Raw genomic sequence first — 24,129 nt, 5'->3', positions numbered from 1 at the left:
TGTTTTGCGAAAAAGGGCATGGGAAGCAAGCCCCTTGAGGTCATCAGGGAGGGTGTTCCAGAGTCTGGGGGCGAGAGCTCGGAAGGCCCTTCCGCCCCATCTGGCCTTTGAGACTCGAGGAACAGCGAGCAGATTTTTGTTAGAGGAGCGAAGTGCTCTGCCCGGGACATAAGGGGACACAAGTGACCGAATGTCTTCGAGCCCAGTGCCATTCAAGGCACAGTGCGTAAGGCAGAGGGCCTTAAAGTTTATCCTAGCCTGCATGGGGAGCCAATGCAGGTTCTTCCTGATAGCCGAACCAGAAGAGTGTTTCGGGGCATCCATGACAAACCGGGCCGCTGCATTTTGCACAATCTGAAGGCGTTGGACCAGGCCGATGTTAATGCCTAGATAAAGTGCATTGCAGTAGTCCAGCCTGCAGGCTATAAGAGCCACTGTGACCTGTTTGCGGGCTTCAGAGGAGAGGTAGTCTGTGATTTTTCTTAAAATCCTCAGAGCACCACAGCAGGTGGAGACTGTCTTGCTAACCTGTTTTTTGAGGGAAAGAGTGGTGTCCAGGATAACACCCAAATTACGGGGGTAGGAAGAGGGCGAGGGGCAGATGCCGAGGGCAGGGGCCACCAGTCCATTGACCAGGTCTCATGTTTGGCTCCAAAGATGAGGACCTCGGTTTTTTCCCCATTTAATTTAAGAAAGTTCTTGACCATCCAGTCAGCTTCCACCTCCATACAATTTTTAAAGTTAAGGGCTGTAATATCCACAGATTGTGTTATGGAGACCATGATCTGTGTGTCGTCGGCATAGGAAAGAACTTCTAGGCCAAAGGACCTTACAAGCCTGGCGAGTGGGGCCACATAAATGTTAAAAAGCGTAGGGATCAGAGAGGAGCCCTGGGGGACCCCACACTTCACAGGCTTGATTATTGAGATGAAGTCACCAAGCTTTACCCTTTGCTGCCGTTGGTCAAGGAAGGATGTGAGGAGGCTGAGTGCGGGGCCATCTACACCCATCCTGCTAAATTATAAAATAAATAGTAAAAAAGGAAACTGCTTACACAACAAACATGTTTCCTCTCAATAGGATTGAAGTTGGTCCATTTTTTTCCCAACCCGAGTGAAGTATCAACAAAATTGACATATAAGGTAAATATATGTATTATTGTACATCAAATTAGAGAAAATGCACAATAAACCTAAAACAAGGTACTTTCCCTTCCAGAATAAAAGAAAGGAAAGAAATATAAGCGGATGAAAACGTGCTCACAAAGACTGATAAAACAGAACCAGGGAAGAACTTACCTGGGTAAGTTGAGGAATACTGATGGGTGGGACTTAACAGTAAAGAATGAACCAAAACCTGTGGGTCCCTAATGTTAATTTCAACAGCCCAGTCGTGTCTAGAAAATAAAACAAAGACACTGTATACCAGTGAAGAATTACCAAGCCAGTCAGACATTCCCTCCTAGTAATACTAAGATGTGGGAACTTAGTAATACATAACAAGGAGGAAGTAGATCCTGGATTGCAAAGTGTTGGGGTTACCAAATATTAGGAGATAAGTTAAAATGTTTTAGAAATCAAAGTGCAATTGTTGTAATAAAATGATGGGACCTAATGAAATGTGTTGTGATATGGTTTTGTAGATATGATTAAACAGTGAACAAGTCCTGAAGAAGGTGCAAGATAAAGAGGCAACGACACGCCGCGTCGACAGTTTGTTCTTATAACAATCTATTGATTAGTAAATATGATGTTTTGTATGTTTGCGTAAATAATGCTAGGACAGCATTTTTTCAATTTTGAAAGTTTTTAAGAATTGCTGAATGTCAGTAAAAACGAATGTGTATACGGTTTTAATTGCAAAAATGTGTTATCATTTTTAATCTTTTCAAATAAATGAATGACATTTTTTAAATTTTTTTTGTGTATATTATGTTTTTCATGGTACTCTTAGGCCCGACATATACTTAGTTGTAAATTTGTAACCCGTGCAATACTGTAATCCCTCCCATTGATGTAAACGTCCCCTTTGGGATTTTAACACCATCTACGATTTGCCAAATTCAGGAGAAGGAGCTCTGTTTTTTATAAGATTGTTGACCCAATCCTTTTCCTGTCTGAAAGGGTAGCTCCCTATTCACATTTTTTGTCATGTTTCATTACATACATGTCTCAACTCCTGCAAGGGAGTCTGGAACTGACACAGCAAATTGTATGCACACATTTGACATTTTTAACTGTTAAACATACGTCCATCCCCAGTCATCATGATGGGCACCTATGTCTTGAACGTCAATGCTCTAATGGTCTGTATGCATTACAACTGCCAAGTACAAACACTGCATCCTCTAAAAAATTCATGTGCCACACTATGCCACTGGCCTGTCTGGCTGAACAGTCTGTACGGACGCTTAGTACATCAACGGTACATCTCAAGTTTACAGTCAGCTTCGTGTCACAATCCTGTATTTACTGCTTCAAGTAACATCTTTATTTGTCAAGTATACATGTCCACTTCATGCTCAACACAATTGTAACCCTTTTGCAAGCTCATGTTGTTTTACGTAGCCATCTGAGTATGTGAATATAAATGTCTGGCTACATGAACGTTTTACAGCTCTCAAGAATAAAGTAATGCAGCATACATATAGATGTTCAAGCCAACAGTATGCACAATCAAGGGATGATACACACATGTCTTCTCTTGTGTATCTAAGCCAAAATCCATACATTAGATGTATGTCCATGTTTTCTATATTGACCACCTGTGTCTTTCAAAGATTGGCACATTTCCTCACTGTCACTGAGTCTGACCCATAGATTTTCACTATACAATAGTGAAAGTGTTGCCTGACACAAAAATCTGATGTGTTAGTGTCTCGGATGGCCTGAGTTGGCATACCTGTCTTTGGTCCATGTGGTACATGTGATTACACAGAGCACTATTTATGGAAACATACATTTTGACCACTTATCAATATGATTTGTCTGATGCATCCACATTGGTCTCACCCGCTGCAAAGATGTATGGCATTGTTTATGCACACATGTGTGCACCAATAGCAACATTTTGAACATATATGTATATATCACACTGAGTACAGGTCATACATCAGTTATTGTGCTGACACATGTCAGCCATTTACATCACTCATGATGGTCAGCTCCATGCACATGTTGTATATTGTGCTGAGCACACAAACATTGGACTACAGCCAATACACATGTTACAGATGGAAAGGGACACACCTGGTCATCATATGTTAATGGGGCATAGTTACATTTTTGCCACAGAAGTGTTGTCTTAGCAAACAAACGACCTGTGAGAAGGGTATCAGGCTGAGGGAGTCCAACATGCATGTTAAACACAGTTCTGCAACATGGCACAAACTCACCTCCTCCTTGCTGCTGTCTGGCCTTCAACTGCCCATCCAGGTCAGGGAAGACCATTGTCAGTCACCAGAGAATGTGGGGGGGTCATGGTCCGTCGTTCACCCCTTTTGTGAGTAGGTGACAGCTTCAGCTGGACCCTTGCAATCCTCCGTCTCCAGGCACAGAGGTCCTGCCATCTCTTCTGGCAGTGGGGGACGAGGAGTCTGAAATACCCCCATGGACCTTACTGCCTGGATGATGGTCTGCCAAATATCAGCCTTCTGATGGGTGTCGACCTGTAAGGATGACATGGTGACACACCATTACTCCATATGCTACATGTTTATGCATCACATACATGGACATATGGGTCATGGTCAGAATGGCAGATAAAGTCTAAGGAGTAGCCAAGTACCAACATGGGCAGTTGTCCTGTGTGCAAATCTCCCTCAAAAACATGATAACAGTGCAGAAAAGTCAAACCCACTACACACACTTCTACATCACTGTACCTGTCTAGAATCTAAATCTACACACTGTAAGACTTACATATTAACTATGTTTGCAAGCTTGCCCTTGGGGATGCCAATGCTAGTAGTGCATGTTTTAACAAATGACCAATAGAAAAGGCAGTTTAACAAAACACTCACTTGCTCCCCTGGTTTTCCATACAGCTTGCTGTACTGTCGAAGGAGGTTGTCCAGCAGGGTCTGGCTCTCCTCCTCTGTGAAAGCAGAGGATGCAGAGACAGAAGACGAGAGATGTTGAAATGCAGTAAAGTTGCATGTTGTACAGGCAAGTGAAGCTTCTTGGGAACAGACCTACTTATATATGTGCAGAAGAGGACTCCTCTGTTCCATGCGTCAAATCAATAGGTCCGAGTCATTCGCATTTTCCGAATGTTCCAATCCGTAACATTGCACGCATCGAACAAGCCTGCCATGACGTTCAAAATATATGCATCCTAACACTATTGAGTTTTATACATTGGTGTTGTGAGCTAACTGATTCGGATTGCATGTGATTCGTAAACGAAGTGAAACTCGCATCTGTCACCATGACGACCAACAGCCAATGTGTGCGACCAACACTTTTCTGATGCGGCTAATGCGTCCATTCAGTACTCACCCAGGTCACTCACCATTACAGTAAACAGCCAAAGGATGCGTACGGCTCGGTTAGGATGCAGCTCAACATCCATTCAATACTCACCTGCATCGTTCACCATTACAGTAAACAGCCAAATGATGTTAACCACACTTTCGGGTGAGCCTCAGGCACCCTACACTACTCAGTCAGCAGGGCAGACAGTATAGCACATCTTGATGTTTTGCTGCATTACATGTGTGGGTACAGTGATTAACATGTCAAATTGGACATAGTACTTGATAGCTCATACTCCCATGACGGGCCAAGCTTGATTGGCACACAAAACATTGTTTGTGAGGAACATCACAACTGTTAGTGACCATTTTACAGATCACCCTCCTAGGCTTGGAAACAGTCCCAGGGAATAATTGTGTTAACACAGGTTATGTCCACACATAATCACTGCTTTGTAGGACTGGGTGTTAGATAGTGCATTGTTTTAAGTTATTGTGAGTAAATCAGTATCTGAGTCTTGTAAAACGCAGACACTTCATTGTTGATTTTTAAAATGATATGTATCTGACACAACAGCTTGTATTTTCCATATGAGTTGCTGTTGTGTTTTTGTGTCACAGGCATACATGGATGCTTGTCAAATAATAAATGTGCAAAAATTCTAAAAGTTTGGGGTATGTGATGGTACATGTATGTCAGACATGACATCATGACAGTGTCAACACTGTGACAGGGGTGTGCATGGTGACACGCTGTCTGTAGCTAGTGTCCCACCTAGGTGGCATTACATGATCCAGGTCTGTGTACCTTTCAACCATGTGATAGTTGTGACAAAACTCTGTCTTTGATACTTTATTAGTTGTGTGTGGAGTATGTGATGTTTGATCACATGTACAGTGACAGACACCAGTGAGTAGTCACATTACAGCAGTGTAATTGTTGACAAACCATATTAACATGCCATGTCTGGTAAGGGTCACATAGCTGTGCTCTGTGTCTAAGCTCAACCTTACACATCTGACTCCATTGTGTCTTGATTTAATTTTGTATGTGTGTAATTGCATGTTTCGTAATACATTGGAAAGTGTCCTAAAATATGTTTTCAGTTGTTACCTAGGTACTGCAGGAGACCAGCTCTCCACAGACCTTTCCCCAACCTCCAGACCATGGTAGGAAGGGATAGCATCAGACAATACCGCTTCACCATTCTTTCTCGTATCACATTTGGTATGCATTGGCACCTTTGAACCTTTTATAGCACGTTTTGTTTCACGATCGCACTGCAGTAAAATCGGCACCCTCGACGTTTCTTTCTCTTTCCATTTTTTCTCACCTATGATCACGTTATTTCATTCTTGCTTCTAATTTCTGAACCCTCAAACTTTATTATCACTCTATGACTTTAAGGTATCTTCTTTAACGTGGGGCCACTGATTCTATGTTCTTCAGCCTGTTGCCTTTGTAATAATGATAGTCTGACATGTATATGTTATTTTGTACAGATGCCCCTGACGAAGGGCGTGTTTTTTTTGCCCGAAATGCATTGGGATTTATGATTTGAAACTCAACATGAACTCTTTTGGACCTCATCCTTTGGATTTGAAATTTGAATGACTTGAACTTACATAAAGACTTTTGTTTCAAAACTAAAAGGACCATTTCTGTTTTACTGTTTGAAATTGCTCTTTTTGCTAAAATTGGAATGATGATGACAATGCTTGTGAAATATGTTTTATATTACTGCTTAACTTAGTACACTCAAATTGAGTGACTGGCAGCAGTGCACCGGTACAACCAGATTCTTATCTGGCACTCTTTGCTTATATTCTCAATAGGCTTGCAGAGCCTATTTCCCCCGCTGCACGCATAGTTTATTTTTGTACTAACATAGTTGAATTGTCAACAATTTACATACTTGTTCACTGAGTGCAAGACGGTTACCATTCCTCCTTATTATTTACATATGGGGCATCATCTTCATGACAAAAAAAATCATAATTGTTGTTTTATTTCAAACATTATTTACACTATGCCTTTCCGCATTACTGCGTGCGTGGTGGAACGGGGTCCAACGATCTATTGAAGGAGTAAATTCGGCTAGTGGGAATATCCAAACAGCCACGTCCAGGGTGTGGGTCATCTAGATCCGGGGGCTGGACTGAGCGTGATAGCTCGATTTGTAAAACTGGAGGCTCTCTGGCGGGTACAGCAGTCTGGTGGTAACCAGACAGCAGCGGATAAGTTGATAGTTCTTAAGCGCAATGCGTGGTGTCCGTGCTGCATGTTCAGAGCAGGTGTAAATTTCCTGCTGCTAAAGCACCTTAGTGCGTGTTTTGTGTTCTTATCACCAATCTGTCTGGTCGTTGTGAATGTTGAAATGAGGTGGTGTTGCAGGTTTTGTCACAGGAACGCCTACTCTGCATCTCATTAGCGATAGTTGTGGCGCTCCTCTGTGGCGAGGTTTTTTGCGACTGCTATCACAGTGGTGCTGTGGGCTGTTGGCACCTGCTTGTGAATGGTGAGGTAAAGTTATCACAACATTGGCTGTGATAAAGTGCAGTTAATTTGGCAATAGCTCCATGTGAATATGCCCCAATGTTTGTTGGTTTTTTGCACAGGTCAACGTATCATACACATTACATTTGCTATTGTACATTACGAGAGTGTATGTACATTATATATTCATCTATCGTTACATACAAAGACCTATTTTTAAGAGAACGTTTTAATTTTAACTAGATGTGTGTTGCTGAGCATGTCCAGCTCTGTGCATAAATGGGCATGTATTGTTTCTTTGACTGTTCATAGACATTGACTGTCAAGTGACACCTTGTGCATGACACAGGTGTGTTGTTAATACCCACAGCTGTGCTTTTACAAAGACATATGTACTCTTCCTCTTACGATGTGTTGTAAAATTTGTGCATGTGTGCTGGCCTTTGTGCATGCATTTTGCAGTCACATTGGTGTGGCTACCTACACTCACAGTCCGGAATGTATGTGAGCATTTTGTTTATAGTATTGTTCCTAGTTCTCATCTCATTGAACACATGTGAATAGCTTTCAGTAGCAAATAGTGTTGCTTTTTAGCTTTGTGCCTGATCACACCATATATATTGTCCTTGTCCTCGATGGACAGTTGAGTTATCCAAGGCTGCTTTCTTGCTTTTTCATGCTCAGAGCTGTGAGGTACAAAGGTTTGTGTGCTTGTGTTATGCTGCTGGAACTTGTACCCCTCCTCTCACCCAGACCAGCTTACTCCTCGTAGACAAAGGATCAATGACAGTGAGGGGAGTGGAGTGGCAAAGATGCTGAAACTTCTGCATGATGTAGGAGTTGAATGCAACTCGCAACAATGCCTTGTGCACATGACACCATGCAACAGTGTCAGCGATCTTGCTGTGGCCCTTCCATTCACTGTCAGGTAGCCATTGTCACTGATGAACAGGTTGCTTTGTGTGTTGGCAGTGATATGTGCCATGACTGTAACTCACACCATGTCCTGTCCTCCACACACCTTCCCATCCAGCCCAGGGAGCACACCTGGGACTATGCTTACCCTGACAGTGAGTGGAAATGTACTGTGTAGATGGATGAGAGTGGGTACTGATGTGAGAAGCCCAAGGCCTTGATGTGACTTGTGGCCAAATCATACATAATGTCCCTGTGTCAGCCATATTGCCAGTACATTTCCTTTCATTCTCATGTGGGAGGAGGATTGTTAGATGTGACTACGACTCCTGTCATGCTTTTAGCTACACCCACCTTCCCAGCCATCCCATCCTCCGTTCCTGTGACTCAGCTTTCCTGTGAGTGAATGTGTGCAAACAAAATGGCTGATGCATGTGACAAGTGTTTGGATCCCATTGCCTTGCTGTAAGTAAGTGCTAAGTTTGTACATCTTTGTAAATGGTGAGATTTCCAGTTACATTGCAGGTATGTTGTTAGTAAAAATATATTTTTGATCACAAATCCCATCATGGACTTGTGCTCCCAACACTAGAGCCCAGTGTCAGCGATCTTGACAGTATATTTTCCTTCACTCTGAGGGACAGCATAGTCCCAGGTGTGGTGTTTGGTCTTGGTGGGAGGGGTGTGTGGGGGAAGGGGTATGATGGTAGATGTAGACAGAGCTACCACTGCTCCTTCCACCCAGACCAAATAGGACACCATGAACCCTTCCATGACACTGAGTTAATCTTGAATGGAAATGTACTGGCAAGGATATCTGACAGTGGTGCCTGGTGCTTGTTTGTGCACAACTCCGACAGGGCCTTGTGCTCCCCACCCCATAGCCCAGTGTCAGCTATCTTGCCAGTATTTTTCCACTCCCATGAGATGAGCATAGTTCAAGGTGGGCTTGTTGGTCCATGTTGGAGGAGGATTGTTTGCCTCACATTTTGTTTGCCTTTGATACTTGCACAAGTGCCACCATTGCCTACGTTACGTTTATTCTTGTGCCTGAGTGTCTAGCATATTTTGCAGTATTATACCTCTAATTGTACTTTGTTTTCTCTTGTAACCTGCACACTTGTCACTTTTTCCTCCTGTGCACTTTTTGCTACCTCATGTATTTTGTTTGCTCACAATTGTCACTTTTAACTCATGTCATTTAACATCTGCTTTTGTAATCTGTTCACGTGTAATGTTCTCCTCATGTATCAGTTCTGTTCCTTTTGTGAAGAGCTCTGATGCCTTCGGGTAAGGTCCGTGCTATATAAAAACGCATAAATAAATAAATAAATAAATAAATTGTTAGCTGTGACAACGACTCCCATCATTTTTGTTAGCTACACCCACCTTCCCAGCAATCCTAACTTTCCTTCCTGTGACTAAGCTTCCCTGTGAGTAAGTGAAACAGTGCTGGCAGGATGGCTAACAGTGGTGGCTGCTTTTTTGAGCAGAAAGCCTTGCTGTGTATTTTTGTAAGTTGGTACATGCCATGAAATAGTTACATATTACTCTCAAATTGCAGGTATTTTGTTTGTCTATGTGACATACACATCACATGCTCATTTGCTTCACATTGCTATGGCTTTTCTAACAGTGTTTTGCATCACTATGTCCTTGACAGTGATGTCTGTGGCTGTGTATTTGCTGACAACATTGGCTATTTGAGTATGTACTCCAGATGTCACATAGACGCCCTCCAGTGGAAGGATGGCTCGCACCTTCCCCTCCCAGGAAGTGAAGTTCACAGGTGTTGCAAGAGGGCTACCGCCAGTCTGCTGGCTCAGGATATGTTCTTTGCCAATTAGCTTCTTGACCCTCCTTCGCTTATCATAGTACCTGTTCCTGATATCTTCCATTGTGCGCAGGCAAGGTACTTGAGTATTCACCTTGTTGACAAGCCTCTCCCACGTCTTATTTCTCTGGGACAGATGGGTCTGTTGAACCAAGTTCCAAAATAACTGTGCCTCTACTCTGAGATTTTCATCTACCATGACTTCCAACTCCTTCTCTGTGAACTTTGGATTCTTCTTTGGGGCATGGTGATGAGTGGTGGTGGAGATGGATGTGTGGGTGAGTGGGAAGGTGAGGGTGAGTGAGTATGAGGTGTGTGTTTGTAAGTGTAGTAGTTGACAGGTGCTAGTAGTGTACAGGTTGTGTGGTGGGTGAGTTGTGAGTGTTTGTATCAGTGCAGTGAAATGGTGGTATTTTCTGGCAGTTCTGTTGAAATTGCAAAGGATCATGGTAAGGACTTTGGCCCTTTATATAGGTGGAGTTGTGGGTGTGGCTTATTTTAGATTTTTTTTCTCTTGACATTGACAATGCTTGTTTGGACTTTTTCTGTCTGTTTCGATTGTACTTTATTGAGCATTACCGAAACGTTCTGTTGACCGCACCAGATGCTTGTTCATGTAGTATCAGGGTGGTCCGAGTCTGTCCAATTTACGGTAAGCTATGTTGCAGCATCAGGCTCTTTTCCGGATGATTTGCTCGGATGGATTGATTTCTGTATGAGGAGGCGTCTGTATTGTGCTCCGTGTGAGTTGTTTGTATTTGACAAGCATTGCATCATACTCCACCAGTCAGACTGCATATGTACGAGTCGTTCGGAAGACATTCCCGATCCGAGTCGTTCAGAAGGGTTTCCGAGCAAGATTGGAAACCGGACAAAAGTGTATATATTATAGTAATACAGCAACCCTAGTATAGATACACACAATCACTCTGGCAACTGAAATGTGCAAAAGCCTGAGATCCTTCCTCTGAAAGTCCGCAGAGGCACTGAAATGCCACCCGTTATGCTTGACAAGGTCAGGATGGGCCTCTGCCACCACAAATGGTCGCATTAGATATGCAGGCCAAACTCTCAATGCATATACAGTCTCCTCCCAGCAGGGATGTTGACCATGAGATAGCTGAATTCCTCTTCAAACTCTCCCTGGTCTTATCTTTGTCAGTGCAGTCCTTGTGGTCGGAGGTGTTGCAAATGTTGGTCCATACGTGGATAAGACAGAGATATGGCAAAGTGATGCATGCACCTGTCTGAGAAGTGAGAGATAGGCACATATTACTGAACACAATCGTATTCTTGATAATGAAAACACAATAGCTTTCTTATTCCAATAATGCTAAATTGTAACATGGGGTATGCAATGTGCATGATGTCACTTGTGAAGTTGGCACGGAGCACTGATAATCTGGGTATGAGGGTTCCGCACAAGGATAATTTTTCTGGGATGCATAGCTTGAAGGTGAGGTGATCCATGTAACTGGTGGTGTGTGTCCATCGAGATGGTGTAGCTGATGGTGTCTTTGAAAATGAGGGTGACTCCACCTCCGGGCTTGTGCTGAAGGTCTTATGATTTATTGCATACGTTTCCATCATGGTGATGATTAGTAGCAAGAATATTTTATAACAAAAGTTTGGCTAGAATCAGGGCTCTCATAGAGCTGAGAGTAGGTAGTACCAGGACAATATCTGAACAGCTATTTCCAATTAAAGTTTCTTTGTCCTGGGAGTATTTTGACAAAACTGAACTCAATGGAGCATTTGTAACAACGTTGTAACAAAGTAGATAATGTGGATTTGTAATGTAGGTCTTGAGCAATGAAGTTGGGCCAGAACCCCTGGAGGGTATTTGGCTACATAGTACAACAATAAATAACAGGGCCTAACAGACAAATTGCCATTGCCCTTATTTATTTATGTAGAGTTTGATATAGCGCAAACATGACCCTAGAGGGTATCAGAGCACTTTAAAAATAAACAGGGTGAGAAAAAGGTAAAGCAGAACAATAATACATAATAATAACAGACAAAATAACAGAACAGGAAGTAGTAGTATCAAGGCGGGGTGACGGACTGCCTCTAGTCCCAAAGAGAGAAACATAAAAGCCCAGTATCAGGCAACAGGTCGCAAGTGCAGCCAGTGTGCAATATCAGTGGAATAGAGATCATGTGAGCAACAGCAGGGATGTGTTCGTCAATAGCACTTTCACTTGTTTTTTAAAAGACGTAGGTGAAGGGGTAACTCAACTTTCAGAAGGTAGGGAATTCCAGATTCTCTGGGCAATTCCAGAGAATGCCCAAATTTACATTTTCTTCTCCTTAGATTTCTGCAGTTTCAAAAGTAAGGACCTGGTACATCTTGAGGTTCTTGCACCGCCAGATAGCACAGGCCATATAGAAGGCCACAAAGGGTTACCTTTTCATAATCCAACCTGGGGATCACTAGGGCTTGAACAACTGACTTGAAGTCATTGAAGGGGAGGAAAGCTTTTTTTTCTTAAAGAAATTGATTCTACTGTAAACATTACGATCATTTGATGATACCGATACAATAAACATGACTTTATTGTTAGGCAATATTCAACATTATACCAACGTAGAATATCAGTAAAATCTGTTATTTGCGCTAGTTCTTCATTGCTGTATTTCATCAAACACAATATCTCCATGAATTAATAAATCTTCAAACTAGTTAAAACCACCTCTTCCAGGTCTCCATTTAAAAAAACTCAAACTTTCCTATCCACCAGAAGATTTCATGTCCACTAATTTGGCAAAAGTCCTGTCACAACTTGATGGGGGGAATGAATTACTTACATGGCAGTCCCAAACTTGCACTTGCCCCAATCAGAGCTATTCAGGTCATAGATAACCATGCCTTCAAGCACAGCAAGCAATCAGATCGCATGATCCTCATTTTGAGAGCTCTCCACTGGTTGCCCCTAGGTACCAGAATCCATTAAGAGTTGCCCTACCTTTCAAAAAACCAATACACCATGGACTACCCTCTTGAACTACCGAAAGTAAGAAAGACCAAGACCTTGATTCAAGCTTCTCCTGTTTGACCCCAATACTATGAAACAGGCTGACTGTAGATCAACGACTCAAAGATAACCTATCCTTTAGGAGGAACCTGAAATCCACTTTTTCAGAGTTTATCTGTAAGAATCAATTTTGGTGCTTTGGCCGATCTCTTTCATTTCTCTTCCCCAGGTTATTGTTTCTCTTGCTACTGTTAAATTCCACTCCTACCATTTTATTTCTGGTTACTTCCAAAGTGCTTTGCTGCCCAAGTGGCTAGGTATAAGCTATTTGAATATTAATAAATAAATTAGCAAACAAGCAAATACATCTATTCTCTCTGACATATGGCTGGGAAACTATTGCATGCATTGGGTTATCATGTATGAATTAGAAAACTGAACCTTACTGTAAGATATACACTATTGACTCACATGGTAGGGCACTGCATGCAATGTAAAGCTCAGTTTGATTTAGATTTAACCCCTTGTATGCTGCCGCGATTCTGCGCCTGTGCGGCAAAATCGCGAGTGGGTGGGTTTATGACGGCCCCCAGCCGTCATCAGCACACGAGCGCCGTAGTGCATGACGGATGGGGGCCGTCATCAGCATGCACGGGGTTAAAGCATGCCCTGTTAGTGTTATGGAAGGTTACAAAAAAAATCATATTTGGTATTCACTCAAAAAAGCAGTAGTGCTCAAAAACATATGTGCTGATGAACTTTGCACACTTATCAGGGTGACTTTCTTACATCCACATACACAAGTTCTAAGTGAAGCTCAAAGTTAGGGAAAGTGCCCAAAGAAGAAAAGGTGCAGCAAGAAGTAAAGACAAATATTTTGAGTTTTCTAACACTACACATGTTTAATGTGTGTATTGTACACATGCATGTATATGACTAGGCGCAAAAGTTCAATCTTAGGGGGTGAGGGATGCTTGTCTCGATATGGAGTACTTGGCATTAAGCTCTGAGTTTGCGGCTTGGCTCTAAGGGTTTTCCCTGTGATAATGATGGCTCCCAGCTGAACTCTCCCCGCTATCACTATGCGTTCTGTGCACTGTAAGCTTTTCTTTTCTCATAATTAGCCACCCAGTCAATGGGAAGGATATTGATAGATAAGACCAGCAAGGATATATTGAATAAGATAAAGGTGGAGACATTGGAGAAAGATCATGCATGGGAGGACGTGAGAAAAGAAAATAATGCATTTCCAAGAGAGAACTTGGAGCAGAAAGAGGAAAGGTATAGAGCTATCCAATGAAAGTTAGATGAGGGGAAGGGGAAGAAACAAGATGTGGCGATATGTGATGGCACAGGAAGTGCCAGGTGTGGCATGAAGAGGTGTGAAGCATTTAAATTATTGGGAAAATAATGAGTGGAGATTCATTATCTGAGTAAGCTAAGATGACATCCTGTGAGGGCTGCTAAGGCTGCACAACCTCAATTGGCTACAACGGGTATCAGCCCTCAAACACTGAATGCTGTAATGGGAAGAATTCCCACCAGTCGGGAACAAGTACTGTTCTGAATAGCACAAAATATAGCACAGCTTGAAGAGGTTTTTCCCCACACAGGCCCACAGGACAAACACAGAATTCTAACAATTAGCTCGCCAATGAGCATGACTCGCCCGATAGAGGATTGTCCCACTTGGGGTACAGTTGTTGCTGCTGTGTACATGAGAACTCATGGTACTCCTTCATTAGTGGTAATACCAGACGTATTGAAACTAATATAGAAGGACTATGGGGCAGAACCTGTCCTTTACTTAGGATAAACCTAAAAGTCAATTTTGTACAAGTTTGTGCAATTATGTTAAGCAACATTAAAGGGGAGGCAGCTACAATGGCTATACACCAACGCCTAAGGGAACTCCCTCCTATACAACAGGAGAGGGAGTTACCTAAGATTATTGCAAAAACATACGCTTTCCTGGGAAGGGATATTCTGGGAGCCAGACCTGGAAAACCAGGGGTTAAGGATAATTCTGAAAAGGATAACTCTAAGCAAGCATCAGATTCTTCTAAAAAAATGGGATAATAAACTGAAAAATAATAAACGAAATAAATAACAATCACGGAGTGGGTCCCATCAAAAGGAGCACACTAAAAAAATATATAATCTCAGAATTCGTGATAACATTAGAAAGCCTGACAGATATCAGGATAATGATACATGTTCCTCTTGTTCTTTTCAGGATCAATCTGAGAAACGCTCAGTGAGAGGAGGATGGTCAGACCAAAGATCAGTAGAGGGAAAAGGAAGACACATCCCACTTCAGACTACATCATCAAACAAGAAGAAGAAAAATTGAAATCTACAGAACCCCAATTTAAAAATAAAAAAGAGTAGTGTAATTCCTATATTCCCAATAGGCTCTGCGCATTGGAATAATATATCCTATAGATTAGACGTAGGACTGAGGTCGACTAGGTCTCTATCAAATATACTAGACTTAATTGTGAGTGCCAGCTAGTTCAGAGGTCACTAGAAACTTTCTCGAAAAAACAAGAAGGGATTAGTTTCTGACAACAGCATAAACATGACGACTTTGTTTCCCAAGAATAAGAAATCTATCTCTAGAGTCGCGAAAACAATAGACAGTTATTTCACTCAGTCAATCGTGCATGCTTCGTTTCACCAGAGGTGCAGAGAATTTAGAGAGACGGGCGTTTTCAATAAAATGTATTTATTGAACAGTCTTCTGTCTCATGCTGGAGAAATGAACTGCTACAATCCTAATACCGGTTGCAAAGTACAATGCGTACAGTACGAAGAGTATTATAAAATAATACTGTAAGAGCATGATATGGTTTCTAAGCCATAAAATACACAGAATACATACATTATTAATTAAAGACTGAAAGTACTCAACTGGTGCTTCTAAAATACGCCTACCCCGGTGTACCTAACCTAGGTCTAGTACAGGGGAAGAAGTAAGTGAGGTGTAGCTTAGATTCAGTATTCTTTGCCAAGAATCTATCCAAGAATTCTCTAAGGGTCTAATCAGCTCCGTACCTTGGTTTTAAAATGAAGGTGGTCTGGTATCTCTCTCTCTCAGGACTCGAATTCCCAACAATCCGCAAGGGTAGCTTGGAAACACTGGAGCTGGATTTCTCGGCAAGAGAAAAGACAGCGTCTTTCTCAGTGTGTCTGCTGGAGGGTCGGATTCCATTCTATTGCATATCATATTGAATGGAATATCTATTTACAATATTGTTTTATTCAATTGAGTGTAATATATGTTTATATTACTGCTCTATTTAATTAATTTGAACTATTTGGTTTGGAATGCAGAATAATATGCTTTTGGGCATTTGTATTTGTACTGCATCAGCTTTGAGACATGATATTGTAATGCAAGGATATTTATGATATGGGAATAGGGACCTTCTATGATTGGTGGATGACCCCTCCCTTAACTGTTAACATAAGTATAAGAGATGGTCACATATATATATATATATATATATATATATATATATATATATATATATATATATATATATATATATATATATATATATATGACCATCTCTTATACTTATGTTAACAGTTAATATATATATATTCCACCAAAGGCCCAAGCATTTCGAAGGACGCACTCACAGCCAATGCGAACCAAGGTTCATAAACAAGGAATCAACCGGCAATGATATTTCCAGGATTTATTGTCGATGATTTGTAATGCTGCGACGCGTTTCGAGGCACCAGCCTCTTCATCTGGCAGCTGGGAGGATGTGGCATGGATTTCCATGGATGCGCCCTCGTGCATACTGGGATATAATGTCCTGTTGGAAAAGTTCATATCACCTTTAGTAGGTTCCATGCCACATCTTTATATTTAATCACCACATTTATACAATGTACCTTAAGTAGGCCCCTTCGTATCAGCAAGTTGATATATTTCATGCAAAAGCTGTGCTGGCCGCAGTTATGACACAGTTCTGTTACTGCGCAGCCCTTCTCACAGTTTGAAAGTGGTGCATCCTTCCACGACAGGACTGCCGTGTTGTTTATTTTCCACCAAAGGCCCAAGCATTTCGAAGGACGCACTCACAGCCAATGCGAACCAAGGTTCATAAACAAGGAATCAACCGGCAATGATATTTCCAGGATTTATTGTCGATGATTTGTAATGCTGCGACGCATTTCGAGGCACCAGCCTCTTCATCTGGCAGCTGGGAGTATATAGCATGGATTTCCATGGATGCGCCCTCGTGCAATCTGGGATATAATGTCCTGTTGGAAAAGTTCATATCACCTTTAGTAGGTTCCATGCCACATCTTTATATTTAATCACCACATTTATACAATGTACCTTAAGTAGGCCCCTTCGTATCAGCAAGTTGATATATTTCATGCAAAAGCTGTGCTGGCCCCAGTTATGACACAGTTCTGTTACTGCGCAGCCCTTCTCACAGTTTGAAAGTGGTGCATCCTTCCACGACAGGACTGCCGTGTTGTTTATTTTCCACCAAAGGCCCAAGCATTTCGAAGGACGCACTCACAGCCAATGCGAACCAAGGTTCATAAACAAGGAATCAACCGGCAATGATATTTCCAGGATTTATTGCCGATGATTTGTATTGCTGCGACGCGTTTCGAGGCACCAGCCTCTTCATCTGGCAGCTGGGAGGATGTGGCATGGATTTCCATGGATGCGCCCTCGTGCATTCTGGGATGTAAAGTCCTGTTGGAAAAGTTCATATCACCTTTAGTAGGTTCCATGCCACATCTTTATATTTAATCACCACATTTATACAATGTACCTTAAGTAGGCCCCTTCATATCAGCAAGTTGATATAGTTCATGCAAAAGCTGTGCTGGCCGCAGTTATGACACAGTTCTGTTACTGCGCAGCCCTTCTCACAGTTTGAAAGTGGTGCATCCTTCCACGACAGGACTGTCGTGTTGTTTATTTTCCACCAAAGTCCCAAGCATTTCGAAGGACGCACTCACAGCCAATGCGAACCAAGGTTCATAAACAAGGAATCAACCGGCAATGATATTTCCAGGATTTATTGTAAATGATTTGTAATGCTGCGACGCGTTTCGAGGCACCAGCCTCTTCATCTGGCAGCTGGGAGGATGTGGCATGGATTTCCATGGATGCGCCCTCGTGCATTCTGGGATATAATGTCCTGTTGGAAAAGTTCATATCACCTTTAGTAGGTTCCATGCCACATCTTTATATTTAATCACCACATTTATACAATGTACCTTAAGTAGGCCTCTTCGTATCAACAAGTTGATATATTTCATGCAAAAGCTGTGCTGGCCGCAGTTATGACACAGTTCTGTTACTGCGCAGCCCTTCTCACAGTTTGAAAGTGGTGCATCCTTCCACGACAGGACTGTCGTGTTGTTTATTTTCCACCAAAGTCCCAAGCATTTCGAAGGACGCACTCACAGCCAATGCGAACCAAGGTTCATAAACAAGGAATCAACCGGCAATGATATTTCCAGGATTTATTGTAAATGATTTGTAATGCTGCGACGCGTTTCGAGGCACCAGCCTCTTCATCTGGCAGCTGGGAGGATGTGGCATGGATTTCCATGGATGCGCCCTCGTGCATTCTGGGATATAATGTCCTGTTGGAAAAGTTCATATCACCTTTAGTAGGTTCCATGCCACATCTTTATATTTAATCACCACATTTATACAATGTACCTTAAGTAGGCCTCTTCGTATCAACAAGTTGATATATTTCATGCACAAGCTGTGCTGGCCGCAGTTATGACACAGTTCTGTTACTGCGCAGCCCTTTCCACAGTTTGAAAGTGGTGCATCCTTCCACGACAGGACTGCCGTGTTGTTTATTTTCCACCAAAGGCCCAAGCATTTCGAAGGACGCACTCACAGCCAATGCGAACCAAGGTTCATAAACAAGGAATCAACCGGCAATGATATTTGCCCTGGTTGTTCTTGGCGTCCTTTATCATCTCCATCTCGCGCTCCCCTCTCCCTCCCCTTGGAATGTCAGTGTGCCTTGTTAAATACCAGATCCTTGGCGCGTCACTCCATGGAAATTTGGGACCTCCTTACGCTTTCGAAACTCTCCTGTCTTTTTTTGACAGAGACTTGGTTGGGGGCTGGCTCGGAACCGGACATCGCTAGTGCCCTTCCCCCCAACTTTACCATCTTAAGGAGGGATAGAATTGGAGGCAGAGGTGGTGGGGTGGCCTTAGTTGTTGACAAGTCCCTTGTTTGCACCTCTTATCCTGTAGATAATATCGCTGGTTGTGAAGCTCTGGGCTTTAGTCTCCAGTTGTCGGCTTCACACACCTGCACAGGAATTCTGATCTATAGACCTCCAGGGCCTTTAGGCTCGTTCTTCGAGGATTTACAGGTGGCACTGTCAGTACCCTGTGTGCGATCGGCACACTGTGTACTGCTGGGCGACTTAAATCTGCACATGGACCTGTCAACTGACGCCGATGCATCTAAACTACGGGACATTACCGAGATGCTCGGACTGACCTCTTTCATCGATAGTCCAACGCACGTGAAAGGGCATACATTGGATTTAATCTTTTCCACTGTGCCAATTAAGGTGGCCTCCCCTCTGCCGGTTCTATGGTCCGACCATTATTTAATTAACTTCGTGTTGTTAGCTGAGCTCCAGACGTGTCAAAGAGCTTATAAGGACGGGTCTCGTCAAGCGAGAGCCTTTCGCCTGGTGTCAGCTGATATGCTCGCTGATGCACTCCATGCACATCCTTGTATTACGACTGGGAACTTAGAAGTCGACCTGCCGCTAGTCCAGGACTGGCTTCGGACTAGATTCGAGGAGCTTGCCCCTCGGAAACCGGTCAGGACAGCCCCCTGCCAGGATTCCGCTCCTTGGTTTACCGCTACTCTGCGGAAAACACGCCAGGACTGCAAAAGGTCTGAAAGGCTCTGGCGGCGCAGTTACGCGCCTGAGGAGAAACTGAAGTACAGGGGTGCGATAAAATCTTACCACAGACAGATTGCCGAAGCTAAAAAGATCTACTTCGAGCATAGAATAGACCAGGCTGATAACACGAGCCGGGAACTATTCCGAATTGTGAAAGAATTCACAGAACCGGTGGCGGCCGCTAGGGTTCACTCCCATACTGAGGAGTGGATCAAGCAGCTTGCTGACTTCTTTGTGGACAAGATCCGTAGGATTCAGGACTCTTTCGATCGGGTGGAGTCCCTGGAAGTGGACGCAGCTGTGGAAAGTGATCTGAAGGTCCTTCCAGCCGCTGCAGCCGAGCAGGTGCCCACTCTTTCGACGTTCCCCCCGCTATCCTGCGAGTCCTCTCTGGAGCTGCTTTCCCGGTTGAAATCTGGATCCCCCTTGGATGCGTGTCCGGCCAAATGCCTGAGCTCGGTGGCACCAGCTATTAACAACTTGCTGAACCCCTTGCTCAACATGTCTCTGAGTTCTGGAGTGGTCCCTAAAGAATGGAAGCACGCTCTTATCCTCCCGCTCATTAAGAAGCCTCTGCTCGACCCTTTACAGTGGGCCAACTATAGACCAATCTCCCTTCTCCCTGCTCTGGCGAAGGTGGCGGAGAAACATGTTCAGCACACTCTTACCACCTTTATAGAGAATAACAATCTGCTGCATGACTCCCAATCTGGTTTCCGTGCTAATTATAGTACGGAGACAGCTCTTGTGGAGGTGACCGACGCCATCAGGGAGACGCTTGATCTTGGGGGAAAGGCCATGTTGGTCTTGCTGGACCTGTCGGCGGCATTCGACACCGTCCCACACGCCGGCCTCCTCCGAAGACTCCGGGAGGTCGGTCTGCGGGGGACGGTGTTGGACTGGTTTCAATCCTTCTTAACCGACCGTCGGCAGGTGATCTGGGCTCCTCCGTTCTCCGCGGAAATGCCTTCGCTAGAGGTGGGGGTGCCTCAAGGATCCATCCTGAGCCCCACCATTTTTAACATTTATGTGGCCCCTTTGGCGAAGGTCGCGGAGGCATTTGGAGCCCGGGTCATTTCATACGCTGACGACACCCAGCTCCTGTTCACTTGCAGGAAGGGAGAGGTTTTTAATGGCGACAGAATCAGAGACTGCCTGAGTGCTGTTTTTGCTTGGTTTCAGCACCAGAACCTGAAATGTAACTCGGATAAGTCCGAGTTGCTCTTTTTCGGTTGTGCTGAAGACCCTGGCTGGAAATCGTGGTGGCCTTCCGACATGTTCCCCCCTGAGAAACCAGTTGCCCAAGTAAAAAATCTGGGTGTGGTATTCGACGACAGTCTTTCTTTTCGTCCCCACATCACGGGACTGGTGGGAAAATGTTTTGGTATCCTGAAGATGGTGAGGAAATTTCTCCCACTGCTTTCCCTTCAATACCGCAAGAACATTGTGCAAGCACTCGTGGGTTCGCGTTTAGATTACGCTAACGCACTCTTCGCTGGTCTGCCTAAATATCTGGTATCCAGATTGCAAGTGGTCCAAAACTCGGCGGCCAGAGCCATCTTTGGCCTTCCACGGAGAGCCAGTGCCTCTCTACTGCGTGGAAAGCTGCATTGGTTGTCTATTCCCAGCAGAATTAGTTTCAAAGTCCTTACGTTGGCGTTTAAAGCCCTCCACTGCATTGGCCCAACTTACCTCCGGAAGCGGATTGTTCGCTACGTTCCCCGGAGGAGTTTAAGATCTGCTGACCTGGCTAAAGTGGAGATACCAGTGATCAAACGCGTGCGGATGGGAGGCCGGTCTTTCCAGTTTATGGCGGCCAGGTTGTGGAATGAGCTCCCTCTATCACTCCGCAAGGCTAATAATCTTCTGGCCTTTAGAAAGGAGCTCAAGACGCTTCTATTCTCCACCTAACCAGTGGGCATACAGTGTTTCTGCCGCTGGGTTTTTTCTTGGTTGTGTTCAGGACTCTCTGCCAAAGCGCCGGGACACCCGTTCTGGGTAGCCGTGCGCTCAAGAAATACAGTTCTAACATAACATAACATAACATATTTCCAGGATTTATTGTCGATGATTTGTATTGCTGCGACGCGTTTCGAGGCACCAGCCTCTTCATCTGGCAGCTGGGAGGATGTGGCATGGATTTCCATGGATGCGCCCTCGTGCATTCTGGGATGTAAAGTCCTGTTGGAAAAGTTCATATCACCTTTAGTAGGTTCCATGCCACATCTTTATATTTAATCACCACATTTATACAATGTACCTTAAGTAGGCCCCTTCATATCAGCAAGTTGATATAGTTCATGCAAAAGCTGTGCTGGCCGCAGTTATGACACAGTTCTGTTACTGCGCAGCCCTTCTCACAGTTTGAAAGTGGTGCATCCTTCCACGACAGGACTGCCGTGTTGTTTATTTTCCACCAAAGTCCCAAGCATTTCGAAGGACGCACTCACAGCCAATGCGAACCAAGGTTCATAAACAAGGAATCAACCGGCAATGATATTTCCAGGATTTATTGTAAATGATTTTTAATGCTGCAACACGTTTCGAGGCACCAGCCTCTTCATCTGGCAGCTGGGAGGATGTGGCATGGATTTCCATGGATGCGCCCTCGTGCATTCTGGGATATAATGTCCTGTTGGAAAAGTTCATATCACCTTTAGTAGGTTCCATGCCACATCTTTATATTTAATCACCACATTTATACAATGTACCTTAAGTAGGCCCCTTCGTATCAGCAAGTTGATATATTTCATGCAAAAGCTGTGCTGGCCGCAGTTATGACACAGTTCTGTTAATGCGCAGCCCTTCTCACAGTTTGAAAGTGGTGCATCCAACAGGACATTATATCCCAGAATGCACGAGGGCGCTTCCATGGAAATCCATGCCACATCCTCCCAGCTGCCAGATGAAGAGGCTGGTGCCTCGAAACGCGTCGCAGCATTACAAATCATCGACAATAAATCCTGGAAATATCATTGCCGGTTGATTCCTTGTTTATGAACCTTGGTTCGCATTGGCTGTGAGTGCGTCCTTCGAAATGCTTGGGCCTTTGGTGGAAAATAAACAACACGGCAGTCCTGTCGTGGAAGGATGCACCACTTTCAAACTGTGAGAAGGGCTGCACAGTAACAGAACTGTGTCATAACTGCGGCCAGCACAGCTTTCGCATGAAATATATCAACTTGCTGATACGAAGGGGCCTACGTAAGGTACATTGTATAAATGTGGTGATTAAATATAAAGATGTGGCATGGAACCTACTAAAGGTGATATGAACTTTTCCAACCGCACATTATATCCCCGAATGCACGAGGGCGCATCCATGGAAATCCATGCCACATCCTCCCAGCTGCCAGATGAAGAGGCTGGTGCCTCGAAACGCGTCGCAGCATTACAAATCATCGACAATAAATCCTGGAAATATCATTGCCGGTTGATTCCTTGTTTATGAACCTTGGTTCGCATTGGCTGTGAGTGCGTCCTTCGAAATGCTTGGGCCTTTGGTGGAAAATAATCAACACGGCAGTCCTGTCGTGGAAGGATGCACCACTTTCAAACTGTGAGAAGGGCAGCGCAGTAACAGAACTGTGTCATAACTGCGGCCAGCACAGCTTTTGCATGAAATATATCAACTTGCTGATACGAAGGGGCCTACTTAAGGTACATTGTATAAATGTGGTGATTAAATATAAAGATGTGGCATGGAACCTACTAAAGGTGATATGAACTTTTCCAACAGGACATTATATCCCAGAATGCACGAGGGCGCATCCATGGAAATCCATGCCACATCCTCCCAGCTGCCAGATGAAGAGGCTGGTGCCTCGAAACGCGTCGCAGCATTACAAATCATCGACAATAAATCCTGGAAATATCATTGCCGGTTGATTCCTTGTTTATGAACCTTGGTTTGCATTGGCTGTGAGTGCGTCCTTCGAAATGCTTGGGCCTTTGGTGGAAAATAAACAACACGGCAGTCCTGTCGTGGAAGGATGCACCACTTTCAAACTGTGAGAAGGGCTGCGCAGTAACAGAACTGTGTCATAACTGCGGCCAGCACAGCTTTTGCATGAAATATATCAACTTGCTGATACGAAGGGACCTACTTAAGGTACATTGTATAAATGTGGTTATTAAATATAAAGATGTGGCATGAACCTACTAAAGGTGATATGAACTTTTCCAACAGGACATTATATCCCAGAATGCACGAGGGCGCATCCATTGAAATCCATGCCACATCCTCCCAGCTGCCAGATGAAGAGGCTGGTGCCTCGAAACGCGTCGCAGCATTACAAATCATCGACAATAAATCCTGGAAATATCATTGCCGGTTGATTCCTTGTTTATGAACCTTGGTTCGCATTGGCTGTGAGTGCGTCCTTCGAAATGCTTGGGCCTTTGGTGGAAAATAAACAACACGGCAGTCCGGTCGTGAAAGGATGCACTACTTTTAAACTGTGAGAAGGGCTGCGCAGTAACAGAACTGT

Source organism: Lissotriton vulgaris, chromosome 6, assembly GCF_964263255.1.
Source record: "Lissotriton vulgaris chromosome 6, aLisVul1.2, whole genome shotgun sequence".
Classification (NCBI taxonomy): domain Eukaryota; kingdom Metazoa; phylum Chordata; class Amphibia; order Caudata; family Salamandridae; genus Lissotriton; species Lissotriton vulgaris.
This window is presented reverse-complemented; position numbering follows the sequence as displayed.